Source organism: Mauremys mutica, unplaced genomic scaffold, assembly GCF_020497125.1.
Source record: "Mauremys mutica isolate MM-2020 ecotype Southern unplaced genomic scaffold, ASM2049712v1 Super-Scaffold_100342, whole genome shotgun sequence".
NCBI classification, from domain to species: Eukaryota; Metazoa; Chordata; order Testudines; family Geoemydidae; genus Mauremys; species Mauremys mutica.
In genome coordinates this window covers 38,851-53,792 of record NW_025423320.1, presented here as the reverse complement: position 1 = coordinate 53,792, position 14,942 = coordinate 38,851, and the positions used below count along the sequence as shown (strand labels likewise).

Below are 14,942 nucleotides of genomic sequence, written 5' to 3'. Positions count from 1 at the left end.
GAAGGAGGCAACTCAAACATTTTCTCCCTGCTTCCCTTGGCAAGGTCTGACTGAGAAAACAAATTCCCCAAACTGAAAAACCAATACTATTCTGGTTGGGGACTTCGGTTTGAAAGTATTATTGTTATTATTCTCTTCTGATTTCTGAATCAGTTCAGTTCAGTCTTTGTCCTCCAGGTGTGTTTCCAGCTAAAACCACATTGAGGGTACTGGACCACTGACCTATCAGCTCTTAACACCCAAACTTTCAGAAACTCTTTATCAGTGCCTGCGAGTGTAATTTAAACCATAGGTCCATCTAGCTCTGAATCTTGTCTTCTGACAGTAGCCAATACCAGGTGCCCCAAAAGCTACTCACCAAGGTACCACTGGGAGTTGAACCCAGGATCTCTTGTTTACAAAACATGTGCTTTAACCAGCCAAGCCATGGCACCTGCTGTTATTTAAAGCAGCATGTTTGCCCACACCTGATTCTCTGCCAATCCCCACTGGGCCCTGACAAGTGTTGCTCGTGTTTGGCTTCTGTAAAGCAGAGGAGCAGGTGACGTTTTGCTCCCCAGGCGTGTGTGTGTGATTCTTTGGACAGGTCTACACTATGAAATTAGGTTCGTGTAATTACACCAGGCTGGCAATGCAGTTCTATCAACCTAATCCCAGTGTAGAGAGCAGTTCAGCTGTCAGAACTTTCTGGAGCTATGAAATGGGAGGGGCCCAGCCTCTGTAGCAGGAATGCAGGGCAGGCGAGTTCACAGCAGACAGGGTGGGATACTGGTGGAGGCCAGTTATGGTGATATAATGAACAGCAGCGTCTACACTGACAATTTGTCACTTTAAGTTTGCTGCACAAAGCTCTAGGCCTCTCGTCGAGGTGGTTTTATTTTGTCACCAAAACAGGGCAATTTTGTCACCAGACGTGGCATTGCAGTGTGTGCACCAGCCACAAGCTGCCGAGCAAGGACTGAAATACCTTTGTAGTGCAGACCTGGCCAAAGATTTACACACACACACACACACACACACACACACACACACACACACACACACACACACACACACACACACACACACCCCCCTACCTTGCAAGGAAAACCTCACCTGCTCCTCTGCTTTGCAGAATCCAACACACGCAAAGCTTTTCAGGCCCCAGTGGGGATGGCAGGGAGTCAGGTGTGGGCAGACACTGGGTTTTAGCCACAAGCAGGCACCGTGGCTTAGCTGGCTAAAGCACCTGTCTAGTAAACAGGAGATCCTGGGTTCAACTCCTAGTGGTGCCTTGTTGAGTACATCTTGGAGCACCTGGTATTGGCTACTGTCAGAAAACTAAATGGGCCTTTGGTCCAGCCCAGTGTGGCTGTTTAAATCATACTCACTGGCACTGATAACAGAGTTACTGAAAGTTTGGGAGTTAAGAGCTGATAGGTCAGTGGTCCAAGCCCCTTGCAGGTGACCCCCTCCCTCTGGGACAGGGGCAGGTCTGGGCTCTTGCACCAAATGCTCATTGTGGCTGCCAGAATCTGTGAGTGACTCATTTAGTTTGCATGGATGGTTGAGTCCTGCTTCGTGCACCATGTGTGAGAATGAAAATCCTAAACCGCCCTTTGAAATAACGAAAGCAGCAGGATGTGTTATTGTCTCTGCCCCAAAGCAGACAGACCAATGGAGAAATGCCATTGAGTCCAGGGTAATACTCCACTGCCATTTTACCTTGTTTGCTTGCTAAACTCCCTCCCAACCTTGGGGGGTCCAGAGCCCGGTATTGAGCCTGAGCCGAGATGTCTACAGTGCAAATTTACCACCCCACGACCCTAGCCTGGGAGCCTGCACTGGCACGGGACAGCGCTGGGTGTTTCATTGCAGTGTGGACATAGCCTAGTGTTATGTCTACACTGCCATTAACACACCCAAGTCACTATTCTCAAACCCTGGGTCAGTTGATTGAGCCTTGTGGGGCTTGTGGTGCAGGGTTATAAAATTACAGTGTAGACACTTGGGCTTCAACCCAGCCTCCAAGACCCCACGAGGGGTGAGGGTCGCCGAGCCTGGGCTCCAGTCTGAGCCCCAGGAGCCCAAATCAGATCATCCAGGCCAGCGGGATTTTATCACAGTATAGATGCCCTCTCAGGGTATGTCTACACTGCAATGTAAGCCCAGGGTTAGCAGAAGTCATGTCAGCAGCCCCAACACATAAACATAAACCACGAGGGAAAGACCCACCCTCAAATAAGCTGGGCAGTGTCCTTCTCCCTACGGTTCATAAGTCCAGCAACCAAAAGTGCTTTAACATGAGCCATCCCCTCTCTGCACCCCACTCACAGCTGTTGTCTTTAGTCACTGCAAGCCCAGAGGTGCCTCTGTACAGTTCACCTGCCATCCTGGGTGGAAAAGGGGGAAAATAAGAAGGCACCGTACTCACTCTGTTGTCTAGGGACTCACGCATCCCTCTACAGCCACCCTGTCCTAAAGTTGGTCTAACACCTAAATTTTACTATTGAGACCCAAACCCCAGCCCACTCGGCTTTGGAAACCCTGTCCCCTGCCTAGCAAGTGCTATTGAATTGAGGGTGAGTCCCTCAATCGGGGTCTGCCAAGCACAGTTGTGCTGCCCTTGATTCACACAACAAGGATAACAAACCTTTATTTCTCCTGCCCCTATAACATGGAGACTGGGAATCCAACACCAGCCACAAGTGATCATTTCGGCAAGCAACCCAACCTATTTCTAACATACTGTAAAATCCACATGCAGACTCATACACGAAACCTTGCAAGAAAATCTTCCTGAGGGGGTCTGAAGCACCTGTTGCTGGAGGGAAGGAGGGAGCCGTGGGCTGGGATTGAGGAGCAGCGTGAGGAGGTGGGGCCTGTGGGTTGGGATTGAGGGGCACTGGGAATAGGAAGGGGCTGTGGGTTGGGATTGAGGGGCACTGGGAATAGGAGGGGGCTGTGGGCTGGGATTGAGGAGCAGCGTGAGGAGGTGGGGCCTGTGGGTTGGGATTGAGGGGCACTGGGAATAGGAGGGGGCTGTGGGCTGGGATTGAGGGGCACCGGGAATAGGAGGGGGCTGTGGGTTGGGATTGAGGGGCACTGGGAATAGGAGGGGGCTGTGGGTTGGGACAGAGCAGAAGGGTGAAGAGGAGCAGGCTCTGGTTGGGAGAGAGGAGCAGTGAGCATAGGAGGGACTGAGGGTTGGGTCTGAGGGGCACTGGGAAAAGAGGGGACATGCGTTTAGGCTGAAGAGCATCTTCATTTGGGGATCCAGCAGGACAGGGGAAGGCAGCAGGTGATTCTAATTCCTTAGGGATATTCTGTTTGTTTGTATGTGTGTGTGTTTGTGTGTGTGTGTGCAGGGGAGAAACATGCTCTATGCCCAGAGGCCTTTATTCCTCCAGGCTGCAAGTACAGAGGGGCTGTCAGGAAGTTGCCCCTTCAAACCCACACACAAAAAGCCCTTCTGAGAAAAGGGAAAATCCTGCAGAGAAAAAGTAACATCAAAGAGGACTCCAGCAAGACAGCTTAAGATTTTGGTGAATAGTTTATTACCTGACCAGGAACTTGAACCCTGGGCCCTCAGATTAAAAGGCTGATGCTCTGCCCACTGAGCTAGCCAGGCTCACAAAGCAAAAGAGCAAGTTGGTGCAGAGGAGAAACTAGTCAAGAAAACAAGAGCAGGAAACAATGGGGGAAACCTGCTGCTCTCTCTGGCCTGGTCAGGGGGCTGTGCCGATCGGGTGTCCGCACTAAGTTCGGCATCAATATGGTGATCCTGTGGAAGCTCAGGGTCCCCAGGTTGCCTAAGGAGGTGTGAACCGGCCCAGGTCGGAAACGGAGCAGGTCAAAACTCCCGTGCTGATCAGTAGTGGGGTTGCGCCTGTGAATAGCCCCTGCAGCGTAGCCTGGGCAAGACAGTGAGACACGGTCTCTTTTTATACACCCCCCTCCCCCGCAGAGGCTGGCTGGGGGGATGGGAGCACCCATTGTGGGGATCCTGAACTGGTGGGAGGGAGGCACCATGTACCAGGGATCCTGAAACGCAGAACAGGGACACCCACACACCACGTGTCTTGCAGCAAGAGCTGCGGTCTTGATTTACAAACTGCAAGTGATGGGGAATTTACCACCTCCCTTGTGGAGCTTATTCCACTAGATAATTAGCCTCACGGTTAAAAAATGGTCATTTCCAGTTGGGATTTTCTGACATCGACTGCGAGCCAATGGGGTCTTGTTCAGTCTTTGTCTGGTGAATTAAAGAACCCTTCAAATCACATATTCCCCCCCTCTGGGAATTTGTAAAACGTATTTAAACCAGTGATTAACTCGCCTCTTAACCTCCAGTCAATGAAATCAATTGAGCTTCTTCAGTCTCTCGCTGGAGACATTTCTCTTGTTTTTAAAGGCAAAAATCCTGATCTTTCCCATGGGAGCTGCTGCTTCAATGTTCAGTTTGGGGAGGGATCTGGCTGCACTCAGAGATCTGCCCGCAGGTTACAATCTGCGATCCGAAGGGTCGAACGCAAACAGCGTTTAGATGGGACCGTTAGTGCCGCCCCCGTGTGGCCAAAGATTAGAACTGACCAGCAGAGTTTACAGCTGGAGCCTGGGACGCTCCTGAACAAACTGGGCCCAAAGCCTCTCGCGTGGGACCCTCGCTGTGCAGCAGGAGGTGGAGGGAAGCTGATTGTCAGGGCTCAGGGCTGCTCCCTGCCAGGCTGAGCCGGTGTCTGTGCTAAGCTCGGCATCAATCAGGTGATTCTGGGCAGTTCGGGGTCCCCGGGCTCCCAAAGGAGGGTGAAGTAGGTCACCCCCGGAGCAGGTTAAAGCTGCAGTGTGACAGTGGGGTTGCTGCCCCTGTGAACAGCTGCTGTAGCACTGCCTGGGCAGCACAGGGAGAGCCAGATATACCCCCCCGCCAGCCTGTATCGGGGGATGGGAGCGCTCACACCCTGGGGACCCACCCACCAGAGATCTGCTGGGGGGGAGAGTGGCACCCACACACCCAGGATGTTATAGGGGGGGACAAGGGCATCCACACTGCGGGATCCTCTGCAGAGGGACGGACACCCACACATCCAGGATTCTGTATGGGGGGCAGAGGTACCCGGACACCTGGGCTCCTGGACGGGGGATGGGGGCACCGAAACATCCAGGATCTTACCTGGGAGGACAGCGGCGCCTGCAGCTCGACATGAGACGGGGGCAGGGGAAGCAGGAGCATTTCTCAGTTCCAGGCTGTCCCCGTCTGGCCAAGGCACAGAGCTCACAAGTGGAGTTTAAAGCTCCAGCTGCCAGGCTGCAAAGCAAGCCGGGCGCTGTGGCTGGTGCCTGTGATCCCAGCTCCTGGGGAGGCTGAGGCTGGCGGATCGCTTGAGTTCAGGAGTTCTGGGCTGCAGGGGGCTGTGCCGATCAGGTGTCCACACTAAGTTCAGCATCAATATGGTGATCGCAGGGAAGCTTGGGGTCCCCAAGTTGCCTAAGGAGGGGTGAACCGGCTCTGGTCAGAAACAGAACAGATCAAATTTCCTGTGATGATCACTAGTGGGATCGCACCTGTGAATAGCCCCTGCAGCGTAGCCTGGGTAAGACAGTGAGACACGGTCTCTTTTTATACAGACACCCCCCGCAGAGCCTGGAGGGGGGATGGGAGCACCCACACGCTGGGGATTCTGACTTGTGGGGAGGGACGCACCCAAGCAACACAGATCTTGAAAAGGGGAACAGAGACACCCACAGATCCCGGATGGGGGCAGGCAGGGGAAACCACACACGGGAGCTAGTTCATGGGGTGGGGGACAGAGACACCCACCAGAGATCCTGGATGGGAGCACCCACATGATGGGGATCTTGAACTGGGAGCAGGAAAGCACCATGTACCAGAGGTTCTGAAGGGGGAACAGGGACACCCACACACCAGTTGTCTTGCAGCAAGAGCTGCGGTTTTCATATACACACGGCAGTGATGGGGATTTAACCACGTCCCTTGCGGAGCTTGTTCCACTAGATGATTAGCCTCAACTGGGATAGCAGGGGCTGAGGGTCGGGAGTGAGGGGCACCGTCAGAGCTGGAGGGAGCCCAGGGGGCTGCAGGTCGGGAGTGAGGGGCACCAGCAAAGCTGTGAGTCTGGAGGTCAGGACTGGGATGGCAGGGGCTGCGGGTCAGGAGTGAGGGGCACCGTCAGAGCTGGCGGGAGCCCAGGGGGCTGCGGGTTGGGAGTGAGGGGCACCAGCAGAGCTGTGAGTCTGGAGGTCAGGACTGGGATAGCAGGGGCTGCGGGTCGGGAGTGAGGGGCACCACCAGCATAGTGACTGGGAAGCTCAGCGGGGAGCCCAGGGCGCTGCGGGTCGGGAGTGAGGGGCACCGTCAGAGCTGGAGGGAGCCCAGGGGGCTGCAGGTCGGGAGTGAGGGGCACCAGTAGAGCTGGGGGAAGCCCAGGGGGCAGCGGGTCGGGAGTGAGGGGCACCAGCAGAGCTGTGAGTCTGGAGGTCAGGACTGGGATAGCAGGGGCTGTGGGTCAGGAGTGAGGGGCACCGGCAGCGCAGTGACTGGGGAGCTCAGCAGGGAGCCCAGGGGGCTGTAGGTCAGGAGTGAGAGGCACTGCTAGAGCTGTGAGTCTGGAGGTCAGGACTGGGATAGGACGATGGGCAGAGGGTGATTGGACGAAGGGCCCATCTCTCTGGTCCTCCAGGCCAGGGAAGAATGATGGGGTTGGAGTCTTATTCCTCACATTCACGGTGCGAGTACAGAAGGTGCTGGAGCTTCGACCAGGGAGGGCATTAGGAACCCATTATCATGCAGGGAAACATTCAACCGCTGATCTATACTCACAACAGAGAGTGTCCTGTATAGCCCAGAGCAGGAACAGTTTTTAACCTGGGGGTTAGTAAACTTTCTCTCTATACAAACACCACAGCTTACAAACTCCCCACCCCCGCTCTGTGTCACCAGAGCACAACAACAACTCTCCTTGGGGCACACACAGCTCCCCAGCTCCCTGCCCGTCAGTCTCTCCAGCGTTGCTCCAATCCCTTAAAGCAGGGTCTCAACCACAATTTACCTTAGGGCCAGTGCCAGTCCTCCAGTCCTCCCAGTGGGCCAATAATGTCACTCATACTGCCCAGACCCCGCCCCCCAAAACTCCGCCCCTCACCTGCCTAAGGCTCTGGGAGGGACTTTGGGTGGGGGGAGGTCTAGGGTGCAGGCCGTGGGCTGGGGATTGGGGTGGAGGAGGGGTGCAGGCTCTGGGGGGAGTTTGGGTGCAGAAGGGGTGAGAGGCTGGTCTCTGGGAGGGTGTTTGGGTGGGGGAGGGGTTCTGGGGGGCAGGCTCTGGGATGGAGTTTGCAGCGCCGTAACAAGGGCCAGGCGAGTGAGGCACTTGCCTCGGGCGCGCAAAGTGGAGGGGCGCAACTCTACCCCAATCAGCTCTACCACTGCTGCTTGGTCTGAGCAATTTGAAGTGACAATTCAGTGAGAACAGAATCATCATGAAGTGAAACAAATGTATTTCAAGTAGTTGTGACCGAGTGGTTAAGGTGATGGACTAGAAATCCATTGGGGTCTCCTTGCGCAGGTTCAAATCCTGCCAACTATGCAAGCACTGCACTGTTGTTATTATTACTCTAGTCTTAGTGCCTGAGCATCCACAGTGCAAACTGGAGCCAGATCTACTTTCACTCTGTGGACACTTAAAATGCTGCTGTGGCACTGCTATAGCACTTTGGAGTAGACAGTGACTGGAGGGGTTTTTCCATCCCTGTTGTTGGGGATGGTTCACACACTCATAGACTCAGGAAGCTTCCTCGCCGGATGATGCCAGGCCGAATCAGCCCACCGTGGGTCGGACCTCCTAAAGATCCACTAGTTACTGGGCTTGCGTTAGAGTACTCCTGATCACGAGCTTTTGCTTCACAGGGTACTCTGGGCGTCTTCCGGTAACAGTCACTCACACTGGTGTACACACACACACCAAGTCCTCTTTTTTCTTTCCTTTTTCTTCTTTACCTTTTTTTTTTTTTTTTTTTAACCACGATGCATCTTTACCTGGTCCGGACCAATACCATGAGGCGGTATGACAACCCCTCTTGAGGCGGTAAAAACCTCTCAGCACCGGTGCATTCTAATGCATTTACCTATGCATTACCTTATGCATTTATCTATGCATTTACCTTGGCCAACTCAGCAGTTCCCCATACTGCTATAAACTAACCTTATTGGGGCCTCTCCCCAATACCACTTTGCATCTGATCCTGCTGCATAGTCAATAAGTTCAGATGGCGTGAGCCCAACAGAGACAGACGTCCTCACAGACAGTCCTCCTCCGATACCCCAATAGAGATTTCAAAAGGTCTCATACCTCTCATGTGGCGCCATGGGTTTCAAAGGGGAATGATCCATAGTAGCCGTCTGTGGGTCCGTGGGCGTTGCCATCCTGGACGAGCCCCCAAATTGTCGGAGAAAAACTCAGTTCTCGCTTTTTCTTTGGGTGCAGCAAAATCAAATACTTTATTCTTTCTCCAGTAATTACAATGGAGGGAGAGAGTGCCATAGGACACAGGGTCACCCCAGTCCCGGACAGGTCTCTCAACTGGTAAACAATTACAGCAAGCCTTTATACTTTTGTTATAGACAATAACTAGCAATAATACAGACAATAGAGAGCAACTACATTTTGTTTATACATAAGCCATTCTGCTATCTTGTTTGTCTCACTCCTAAGAAAAGCAAGCCTGCATATTTGGTTATCAGTTACAAGGTCGTAATAACTTTGTACACAGTTCTTTCCCTATGTCTCACACAATCCTTGCTTCTAGAAGTCTCACGTCATTAGGGTTACAGCTGGGCTAACTCTTGCTAACTAACTGACATGCATTAAGATCCCCTTCAAATCCTTATTAATTCTTTCCCTGCTTCCACACTGTAATAGTTACATTGACAGAACAACTCTTCCTTTTCTTTAGCACTATCTAACCAGGGCTTAGGTCACCTTAACTATATGGGTTAGGGGGGATTCACACCCTGAGAGACATCGCTCTGTCAGTTCAGTGCCCAGCATACACCAGCCCTTAGATCCCTCTTGGTATTTCAATGCAGGCACTGACCTGTGAGAGAAAAACATCAGCTCACAAACACAGAGACTGAATTCCCCAAATTTAATCTCGCTGCACTTTCCAGAAAGTCACAAAATTCAATTCATTCTTGCTAGGACAGAGAAAAAATAAGTGACACTAAGTTTTTGGCTTGGGTAAATAAAATTAAGTGTTTAATCAATATAGTAAAAATCTGTACTGATTCCTCTAACTAACACCACAGCGTGAAATAGGAACAGAGACAAAACTTGTCAGTGACGACTAATTTCACAAATGATCTTCCCATTATTAATTTCCACGCTGCCCCCATTGGAGGTCTGGGCATCTCCAGTGTCACTGCTCTGCATTCACCTTCCCCTTAGAATTGTTCTCGGACATTCGCCTTCCTCTGCAGCGTGGGGCACGGGTCACTTGCTGGAGGATTCCCTGCACCTTGAGGTCTTTAAGCCACGATTTGAGGACTTCAGTAACTCAGACATAGGTTAGGGGTTTGTTACAGGAGTGGGTGGGTGAGATTCTGTGGCCTGGATTGTGCAGGAGGTCAGACTAGATGATCATAATGGTCCTTTCTGACCTTAAGTCTATGAATCTATGAATCTATTCCCAAATTTGGAAAATTGTGCAGTTCAGAATGTGAATAGTGACCCCGTCTCCTTCCTGCACCTGCTCTACATTGCTCCACAGCAGCTTCTCCCCCTGCAGAGTCACCCCATCACTGCAGTGCAGCCGCCCAGGGTTCAGCAGAGGCCCCTAGCAAGGAGAGTGGGTGCAGCTAACAGCCCAGTGTGCCTGGCCGTGAGGCAGCTGTAAAAAAGCAGCAGCCCCCCACCAGAAGTACAGAGACTGAATTCCCCAACTTTAACATCATGACCCCCTGTAGAAAGCCACACGTGTCAGTTGTATTTTCACAGGGAGATGCAAAAATCAAGTGACACCAATTTTTAAGTTGAGTAAATAAAGTTGAGGAGATAGCTATTAACCTCACAAAAATATACTAAAGATCCCTCAACGTAACACCTGAAGGTGAAATATGAACAGAGACAAACCTTGTCAGCAAAGGCTCATTTCCCAAACGATCCTCAAAATGTTACTAATTCCCACCCCTCCTCCACAGGAGCTCTGTGCAGTGTAACTGTTCTGCAGGCAGCTTCCCATTAAATGCTGTTGTGGAACATTCCCAAAACTGGAAATGTACCAACGACAGAATTTGAAGAGCAAACCTGGCTCCCCGCACCAGGTGGGATTTGAGTGTTTTGTCCCTGTCACTTAGTCTTTGTCAATAGTACAGACGCCAGGGGCAGGACTCCAGGCTCTGCTTGAGGGATCCTGGCACAGGGGCTGGGGGGGAGAAAGGATTGTTGAGTCTGACCTGTGCTCTGGAGAGGAGGTAATAAGTGAAGGGGCCATTTATTTATTAGCCCCCTCCTGAGGGTCCCCAGGGCTGGAATTCTACATTCCACAGGGCCAAATGAGGGGGTGACACCACTTGGCTAATGAAAACCAGTGCTCCAGGTGAGGTTTGAACTCACAACCTCAGCATAGCTCCTCTCAGCACTCCCCTATAAGTACTGTGGGCTAACCAATTGCGCCACTGGAGCACCTGTTAATTGCTGTTCTCCCAGTTCCCTAGGTTGATACAGGCAAGGCGTGACCCCAAAACATTCTCAGTGGAGCTGAGAGCAGGTAGCGACAAGTGTTGTACTTGGTGGGGTGGATTCTTCTTAAGGGTTCCAGGCCCCATTTTACCCTTTTGTTCTTCCCTGTGTAATAACAGAGCTGGTTCAGACTCAATGGAGAGTCTTGCTGCAGACCAAGAGATCGGAAATCACTGAGAACCAGCTCTAAGTATTAGTCCTGCTTTGGGACAGTGTCTCTCATGCAAGAAACTGCCCAGTCTGCGCTAGCAGTGAGGCTCCCTCACTAACAGCTGAAATCAGGGAGAGCTGTGTGAAGTGCAGGGCCCCAGGGGTGTCTGAACAGGGGGGAACAACACCCCAGGTGCCCAGAGGAGGAGAGGTGTGTTGGGCTCCAGCCTGGGACTCTGCCTCCCTCCTGCCTAGCCCTGACTGTGAAGCCTGGCCCTGGCCCTCCTTCCTTTAAATGCCATGTGGGCAAGAGGAAGAGTGTGGCAGCTGCAGGGACCAACGTTGTGGACATCAGGTGAAGCAGCAAGAAACAACCATATGGTCAACCGACAGGAATCTCCAGCCAGACTGTTAAGTTCTAGGACCCCAACCTATAGCCGCCAGCCCATTGAACCAGCCGGACCAAAGACCTATCTCCAGTGGCATCAGTCACCCAGCAGGAGGGAAAAAACTCACTCTAGTTGACCCTGAAAGAGGAGGACTCTCTCTCCTCCTCCAGCGACTGTGGTCCTGCTCTACCGGATCCATGGGTCCTGCCCTGAGTCCCTGCATCCCCCTGCTTTGTCTCCATTCCCTGCAGGCTGCAAAAATGTCAGGGGAGTCTGCTCCTCCCTTCACTCGATGCTCCCGCTCATATCAGCCAACTGCAGCCTCATCTCCTGGAACTCGGGCAGCTGTCGCTTGATCCGGTCGTACAGTCACACGCTGACTGGCTCCCCTGCCTGGATGCTCTTGTGGAAATCCCACAGGTGACGCTGCAGGACTTGGCACTGTTGGTTTCTTTAATGTTGTGGTGTTTCCCCAGCCACCGGAACAAAGCAGCCAATTCCTCCCTCACCGACTCCCACCAATCCCCCTGGTTGCCACAGAACCCTCTGATGCTTTCCTGTTCTGCCAACACTGCCAGGCCTTGCCCCCCTGCTCCTTTATCTTGCAAGCTCTGGATGTTCAGTTTCCAATATCCTCTGCCCTGGGTCAGGGAATTGCCCACATTGAGCACACGGTGAGAGCTGCATGATCCGAACAGTCCATTTGCACCACCCTGCACTGGGCTGTCGACGTGCTCTCCTTCACGGAAATCCGGTCAGTGCGACTCCTGGCCTGTCCCCGCAGAAAGGTGTATCCCCTCTGCGGCTGGTGTGAGCTCGGGTCAGAGGAATAGGAGGCTACCGCCCGCCCTCCACTCGTTCCATTACGGAGAAACACGTCCTCTAAGCCGATCTCACTACAGACCTGCGCCAGGCAGTGCTCATCATAGAAGAGTTTCCTCTGACGGTCGGGAAAACAGGACCAGCAGTCCTCAGGCCAGTGCAACAATTGAAATCCCCCCCAACACCAAACACCGTGCGGTCTAGAAGAAGGGAGCCAGTTCCTTCATAGAACTTTCCTTTCATGCCTTAATTGGGGACCATACACACTAATATAGCCGTAACCAGTGCCATGGAGCACAAAGCCACCAGTAATGCCCTCCCTGGTCGGAGCTCCACCACCTTCTGTACTCACACTGCGAATGTGAAGAACAAGACTCCAACCCCATCATTCTTCCCTGGCCTGGAGGACCAGAGAGATGGGCCCTTCCTCCAATCACCCTCTGCCCATCAAGCTACCCTAGAGTTGTTAATGTGCATTTCCTGAACACCATGTCCAAGCCCAGCTGCTCCAAGACACTGAACATCAAGTGCCTCCTCCTGGGCCCCCAACTCCCTTCCACATGGCCACTTTCACACATGCCCCTTCTCTGGTACTGCCCTCCCTCAGCTGCACAGAAGAGTTTTCATCCTCTATACCTGCCTGTCACTGCCCAGCGCCCCCTCTAGCACTCTCTTCCTGCTATATTGGGTCCACCAATAACTCACTTAGGAGAGACAGCTCCTGTCACTCATTGTTAAATGTCAGGCCAGCCAATTAGGGGCAGAAGCCCACAATATCTTTTCTTACTGCAGAACCCAAGCTCAGGGACTCACCTTGGGTGCAGGGACCACTGTGCTCCCAGAAAACAAGCCACCACTGTGCAAAGAGGGATGAAAGGTCCTGCCAAAGCCTGGGATTGAACCAGGGACCTTTAGAGATAGGTCTTTGGTCCGGCTGGTTCAATGGGCTGGCGGCTATAGGTTGGGGTCCTAGAACTTAACAGTCTGGCTAGAGATTCCTGTCGGTTGACCATATGGTTGTTTCTTGCTGCTTCACCTGATGTCCACAACGTTGGTCCCTGCAGCTGCCACACTCTTCCTCTTGCCCACATGGCATTTAAAGGAAGGAGGGCCAGGGCCAGGCTTCACAGTCAGGGCTAGGCAGGAGGGAGGCAGAGTCCCAGGCTGGAGCCCAACACACCTCTCCACCTCTCCTGAGACTCACAGTCCCCAGAGGCAATGGGGAGAGGCCAAAGCTCCAAGGTAGCCGCACTGACAGGCCAGGCAGTGTAATGAGGGAGTCACCAGGCCAGGGGGTCCCATCCTCCGTGGGAGCTGGAACTGCCTGGGCCAGAGTGGGGCGGAGCTAAGGAGAGAGCAGGAGCCCGGGAAGAGCCGGGGAGCAGAGCTGTGCAGGTGTAGTGCCAGAAACTGCTCCCTGTAGGACTTTGCTACCTGGAGCAGTTACTGAGACCTGAGGTTGTTCTTATTTGCTGACTTGTCCTAATTGGCTAAAACTTGACAGTGGTGGGGGATGGAAGCATAAAGGCTTCGTCCTCCAAGTGACCCTGCCTGCTGTCCATCTGTATCTATTACCTCTTAATACCGGATTGTAAAAAATAGAGTGAGGTCATTTAAACATCATTTATTTTGCAGCTTCATTTACTGTGCTAACAATGTAGCATCCTGACACTGATACTTCTGCCCACGTGCACTGTGGGTTGGATTCATTTTAGTGGGACGCGGGACATGTGGAGGATAATTTAAACTCTTAATTTCCTTAGGGTTTCCCTTTAATATACTTCTCTGCTGGTGCAATTTCTGATCATTGCACGTCTATTTTATTTATTACAATAGCACAAGTAAGTCACACAAGTGACATAGTCTAGGGGCTTGGCTACACTTGCAAGTTAGAGCCCATTAAAGCAGCCCCGGGCGCCCTAACTCCTGAGGTGTCCACACTCGCAAGGCACATGGAGCACCTGGGCTCTGTAGGTGGAGCTCTCCTGGTAATCCACCTCCATGAGAAGTATAAAACTCGCTGAGCCCTGCTGAAATACCCGGGCATCAGGGTGGATGACGTGTTGCGTTACTGCACTGTGTTTGGCCTCAGGAAATGTCCCATAATCCCCTGAAGTCAAGTGCCCACTCTGGTCATTGTTTTGAAATCGGCTGCAGGCATGCGGATGTCCCCTTTCAAAGCTCCGTTTCTGACAGCCGGCAGCTTATCTGCTCCGGGACAAAGCAACCATTAGTGTGGAATGCTGCTGTTGTTGTGAGTGTGTATGAGGGGCGGTGGGGGTCTGCTGCTGTCCGAACACACAAGACAGCATCCTGACACACTCTCAGCCCCCCAAACACACTGTCACTCCCCCCACGTACACACAACACACTCCCTGTTACACTCCACCCCCGTCCCCCATTTGAAAAGCACGTTGCAGCCACTTGCACACTGGGATAGCTACCACAGTGCACTGCTCTCTGTGGCATTGCCAGAGCTGCTAATGTGGCCACTCCAGTGCGCTTGCAGCTGTCAGTGTGAACACACGGCAGCGGTTTCCCTGCTGTGGTTTAACTCCCAGCGCTCTACCTCTGCAAGTGTAGCCAAGCCCTAAATTTGCCAGACCAAGTGAACTCAGTAACTGCCCTCCACCACCACATGCAGGGAGTAGGGGCACCGTGGAGCACACGTCGCACTTGCTGACTCAGCCTTGTGCATGGTGGGGTGGCCACCTCCCCATTGATGAGACCTGGTCCCACCATCTCCGTGGAGCTCCAGTCTGCCCTGCTGCCATCCCTGTCTGTGTTGTCTTCTCTAGCAGTTGACTGGAAGGTGAGCATTGGCCGCACGCCATGTAGCCGTGTTGTC

At 52.8% G+C, this 14,942-nt stretch overlaps 3 non-coding genes across 3 annotated transcripts; 2 read left to right on the top strand and 1 right to left on the bottom strand.

The window, feature by feature from the left end:
• Positions 1-1,200: 1,200 nt before the first annotated feature.
• On the top strand, positions 1,201-1,274 carry TRNAT-AGU. Its single transcript has one exon. It is a non-coding gene; the product is annotated as a tRNA-Thr (tRNA).
• Positions 1,275-7,501: 6,227 nt separating this feature from the next.
• On the top strand, positions 7,502-7,583 carry TRNAS-AGA. The gene has a single exon. It is a non-coding gene; the product is annotated as a tRNA-Ser (tRNA).
• A 2,999-nt stretch (positions 7,584-10,582) lies between these two features.
• TRNAI-UAU lies at positions 10,583-10,676 on the bottom strand. Its single transcript has 2 exons — positions 10,639-10,676; positions 10,583-10,618 (listed from the first exon to the last, which is right to left on the bottom strand). It is a non-coding gene; the product is annotated as a tRNA-Ile (tRNA).
• Positions 10,677-14,942: the final 4,266 nt, after the last annotated feature.